Genomic DNA, 5,608 nt, shown 5'->3' with positions numbered 1-5,608 from the left:
GTTCGAGCTGCTTAGCCCTCTGTTCAGTCTTCTACGCCGCGTGTTCGAGCCTCTGTTCAGCCTCTGTTCCGCGGCCTTTCAGCCACCGTTCCGCCATTGTCTGCCTCCATTCAGCCATCTCCGTCGCGATTTAAAGCTCCTCCATTTCCCTGTACTGTTTGAATTTCAGAACTGCTCCATCCTAAGGGTGATTTTTTTTCCTTCGTCTTGTTCTTTCTTGTATTAATTATTCAGTTATTGTTTTTTTTTATTGTTGTTTTCATGGTTAGTATGTTTTCTAGTGCTTATTTTGTTGTTAGTTTGCTGTAGTTTAAAATGTTAATTCTTCTTGTTATTTTGATTTTCAGTTTTAACTGATCTTATTAACTTGTTAATTTGATAAATTATTGTTTTGGTGTTGTTCTCTACCTTTTGATTATTATATTGTGTTTTGTTGTGGTTGATTTAATAAATTGTTCATTGAGTGGAAGATGAAAACTTGCCATGGTAAAATTGCTCCTGCCATGTTAAAACTGCTCCTATTGGTTTAGTATGGCTCAATCCATGCTTCCAAAGAGATTCTACCACCATGCTTGGACCTTCTCTCTGAGGTTGGTCCTGTGATGATTAAGGATGTAAATCTTGTGACCCACTTTAGGAATTAACTTTTTAGTTTCTTTTTTAAATTGGGTATCGAAATTTTGTTTGTTGATCCTAGTAATTTTGTTTGTTGATGTGTGAATATATTCTTTCATATTCCTCACTAAGTCGTAGTGCTCTGTATGCCTTTGATCCCATAGCCTTTGTATTGTTGCATATTGGTAGATAGAAGGTATCAAATTTTGTGACATATCTATTATGTTGCTTATCTAGAAAATTGGTCGCTTTATTATATTCCCTAGAAACAATACAACTATACAACTACTAAATCTATAAACCAGCCAACATATTTAAGGATATCCTTCAGTGGTGCCATTGTGAGAATGGTTGAATTCTTGTCTTCTCTCTCTGGAAAACTTTATTATAATTTTTTTAAGTTTTAAAAACTGTTTTAACATTCTTATGCACTAATAAGCTCATAACTCATTTTACTCACAACTGTTCTTACTGGTTCTCTCTATTATGTGGCTACCTCGCCCAAAGGTCCTCTTCTTATTGCCCTTCAACATGTTTTCCCTTTGTATTGACTTATTTTGTTTTTAAGCTTGCTTAACGATCTCTTGCTTATTTGTTTACTTCTTTCAGATCCCACTTATGTTGTGGCACCTGTTTTGCAATCTCACTCGGGCTGTCAAGATTTGAAAAAGCTGTTTGAAGGTTCAATTACTTATCCCTATTGCAAAGCATTAGAATCAGTTCATAGATTCATAGATTGAACAAAGTTTCATTTGGTTCAGAAAGTGGTGAAATAAAGTCATAAAGTTATAAAGTTTCTCTATGATATAATATCTACTAGTCATTGATTAAGCAGTTTCTACTTATTATATCTGTTTCATGAGTCTAATTGCACTGTCTGCTTTCGGTTTGCAGCATGGTATGAGAAGCGCCAAATGAAAAAGATATATTCCCCTCTTCTTGAAGGACTTCTTGCCCTCTACTTGGGTTTTGAATGGATTCAAGTAATCTTCTTAGCTTTACATTTTATATAATCTTCTGAAAATATTTTTCGGTTTTGTGTAATAGTTTCAAGGATAAACTAATTGGCAATGGTTATGTGACAGACAAATAACATTCTAGCTCCCATTATCACACATGGCATATACTCAACGGTTATATTGGGACATGGCCTTTGGAAAATTCATGACCACCGGCGTAGACTACGGCAAAGAATCCAACAGCTCAAATCAGAAGAAAGATATTCCAAGTAGATTTTAAAATACCATCCATAGCTGACACAGCTTGATGAAAAGTTGTATATGTATTAGAGTTGTTAATCTTGTAAAGGAAAGTTGTATAATTATGTTAGTTGAGATCTCTTACATACAGAATAAGCAAGTTCTGATTACAAAATTTTCCAATTATGAATGTTTTCCAGTAAAATGGGGGAAAATGTTTGGTGAAACAAATAGCACATTTACTGTTCCATTTAAATTATCCATGGAACATTTTATTTGAACCACTAGCTATCCTTTATCTAATAATTGTAGATAGCTAAAAAGATTGCTCAACATTACCCAAGTCATAAGTATATTATGTAATCGGAAATATATGGGGGTCACAGATCGGTCCTACACTCACAAATCAGTACACTGTCTTTGCAATCCAGCATCATATTTTTGTTCCTTTCTTGACAATCTACACAATTGATTTATAAGTCTAATGCTCAGGCTGCAATAGCATAACCTCCCCGAAAACATGATTTTCTAACATATAACTTCTCATCAACACATTTTAAAAAATTCCCTAACAAGAGAATGATCTAGGTTGTACAAGCAACAATCACCGCTTAACTACAAGATGGTTTGCAACATGCACATGTCCAAGGTCCAAATCTTCAATTCTTCAGAGCACCAACAATAACAACTCGAATTTAGCTGCACAGTAATTTAAACATCTCTGTTTAGTAGAGAAAAAATGAGGGATGCTAGTTAACCATAGGTCAGAGCAGATAAGACAAAAATGAACTACAAGATGCTAATACAAATCCAAGTTAAAGATTTAATAAATTAGTTGCAACTAGTGACCATACAAAAAAATGGATTTCTTCATAAAAAATTTAGCCCACAGATTCTACAATAACCAGTGAACTGGCTGAAAGTAATGTTAACATGTCAGCAAAAAATAAAGGTTCCTGAAAATGCAGATAGAAAAAAGCAGAGGCACATAATTCAATGGATATGACCGTATAATTAAAGAACAGATTGGTCACAGAGAACACCAGGTGACATCCCCACTTCTAACTAGTGGTTAATACTTTATAGATTGAATAGAATGTACTCGGATAATAATATTAAGGTATATAGAATGAATAGAATGTACTACTCGTATAATAATATTAATACCAAATTATTCAGCTCATGTAAAAGTATCCAACCAAAATGAGATAAACAAAACATACGATACATACAATCTGTATCATGTTTTAATTTAACGAAAGTATAGAGAACCACCTTTTAGTTAGCCAACATTAGTGTTTAGGTTTATAATTTAGGATTTAAGGTTAAAGATTTACGAGTTAGCGTCTAGATTTTAAGATAAACAAAATAATTTTAAAAAAGTTGGCTGATGTTGGCCCAAAAAAGTTGGTTACCTAGTATCACTCTTTAATTTATATTCCAAATATGTATTCTAAGGGGTCAATCAGTTAATTCAGCTTCAATAATTTCTATTATTTGATTAATGAAATGCATTTTTCTATAAAAAAGAATATGATTAAGAACGAGAGAAAATAATAAAAGGAAATGGATGGTAAGAGATCCTCTATGGAAGATCATGGGAAAAAAAAGGAGAGGGAGAGAGGGGGATTTAAAGTGCTTTCTATGACGTGTAGCTTACAAATCTCAACATGTTTAAGTGGGAAAGTCCTCTAAAAAGAACATTAGCTTTATACCAAATAGATGTGACAAATTTAATCACATCCTACAAAACATGCTTGTTCTGAAAATCTGTTTTATGCAAGGCAATGAAATATATTCGACAGAAAACGGGAACATATGTGACAGAAGTATACTAAGTTATTCTAATTATCTTCCCTCTCCCCCTCCCTCTCCCTCTCCTCTTTTGATTCTGTTATTTGTCATCCACAGAGAGACAAAAATATTAACCAAGTAAATTTTATTCCGTTATTTATTAGCAAAATACCATTGACTAGCATTGAAATGCCCAAAATAAAGCTAAACAGTTGTGCTGACTACAATCCTGCATGAAAACCACAGAATGAATCCAAACTTGAGCTCAACTATGAAAAGTGAGAGACAGTGTATTTCATTTTGGGGGAGAACAAAAGCATCTATAGATAGTTTATTCATAGTAAAGTCATCCATAGATAGTTCAAATTAGCTACATTATTATTTAAATAAACCAAAATTGTTTGACAATGAAGGCTACCTAATTCAATTAGCAGGATTCACAGTCAAATCACAAACACAAAGGAAGAAAATCCATAGAAATTCCCTATAAATAAACCCACATATAAAAAGGTACAAGTGAAAGACAAAAGGTTTATCACAAAACTCATGTAAGTTGCTGCTACCATTATACTAATAAACTTTATACCAACTAACTGATTTCCTTTTGTTACTCAATCATAAACTAACAAAATGATTTATTAGGATTATACCCTATATCCAAAAGTAAACTCATAAACTGTTTGAGTATGACTATGATATGCCAAATACTGTCTTCTTTGTCTGCAGCTAATTGCTTCTAGTGATAGCATTCTAACATATCTACAAATCATAATACCAAAATACATGATGAACAATTTCATTTTTATTTCAAAACTGCAAATTCCCATCGTATCTTAATTTCATGAACTTCCATGACCACTCTTCATCCATCAAGACATCGCAATCTTAGACAAAAACAAAAAGAAAAATATAATCCTACACAAATTATGCTAGATAACCATAAGACACAAGCTATATTAGTTATCAGAAACAAATCAAAATAGAAGAAAAAAAAAAGAAATTACCTAGTTTATTACCACTACTGTTGTTGCTGGTTTTGTGGGTTCGGTGGAGAAGGCATGCCTGGGCGAGGAGGTTCGAACACCGGAACGCCGCTGCCAGGTGGAGGAGGCATCCCAGGATGAGGCGGAGACGGGGCGGGAATCCCCGGCCTTGGCGGAGCAGGAGGCCCTCTCACCATCTGACCAGGTGGTGGAGGACCCATAGGCTGTTGCCCAAACTGTGGCGGAACAGGGAAAGGCTGGGAGGCCCACCACTGGGCCTGGGTGGTGCAAATTGCCCAGGCGGCATCGGAGGTGGCGGGCCTCGTGCCATTGGCGGTGAACCCTGACCAGGAGAGACAGATGAGAGAGATCGATGAGCAGACAGAGACAGAGAGAGAGGATAGGAAGAGGAGAGAAGACGAGGAACACTGAAACCTTCGTAGCTGAACGAGAAGGTTTCCGAAGGCAGATGAAGAATAATTTTGATTTTTTATTTTTTTAATATGTTTAACATAGATGAAAAGAATAATTTTAATTTTTTGTTTTTTTAATGTGTTTTTGTTTTGTTGTTTCAATTATTTGAAATTATAAAATTAGGATTAATTGAATTTTAAAATTTGATTAATTTAAAAGGGTATTTTTGTCTAATCAAATAAAGGAAAGATGTTTAAGTCTTTTTATAAAATTAAATAAATAAATATTTTTTATTTTTATTTAATTAAAAGGGTCTTTTAGTAAAAGTGGTGATATACTATATATTTAAAAAAGAAAAACTTAAATATTGACGTGGAAAATAAATTCCACATGTTTTATTATTATTTGTCCATATTTTAAACGTATCGGTACGTATAAATTTATTATCGTACCGTAGCAATCAGCAACTAATAATAATTTGAGTGTACTTGTCTTTTTTGTGGTCCTATTTATGTTAACAAAAAGAAATCTAGCTAGTTATCTTTATGGAATTATTGATAGTCATAATTTTTCAAACAAACATGTTTACAAGGTACCATTTTT

The 5,608-nt window shown here is 33.6% G+C and overlaps 1 protein-coding gene and 1 long non-coding RNA gene across 2 annotated transcripts in view; one reads left to right on the top strand and one right to left on the bottom strand.

Moving 5' to 3' along the window:
- LOC107464245 (3-epi-6-deoxocathasterone 23-monooxygenase CYP90D1) overlaps positions 1 to 5,608 on the top strand; it is a 35,129-nt gene that overhangs the window by 26,592 nt on the left and 2,929 nt on the right. The window lies entirely within an intron of this gene.
- Positions 2,150 to 5,123, bottom strand: LOC107464250 (uncharacterized). The gene is made up of 2 exons (XR_002367786.2): positions 4,625 to 5,123; positions 2,150 to 2,513 (listed from the first exon to the last, which is right to left on the bottom strand). It is a non-coding gene; the product is annotated as an uncharacterized LOC107464250 (long non-coding RNA).

This window comes from Arachis duranensis, chromosome 9, assembly GCF_000817695.3.
Source record: "Arachis duranensis cultivar V14167 chromosome 9, aradu.V14167.gnm2.J7QH, whole genome shotgun sequence".
Taxonomy (NCBI): Eukaryota; Viridiplantae; Streptophyta; class Magnoliopsida; order Fabales; family Fabaceae; genus Arachis; species Arachis duranensis.
Note: the sequence above shows the minus strand (reverse complement) of the source record. Positions and strands in the feature narration are given on the sequence as shown.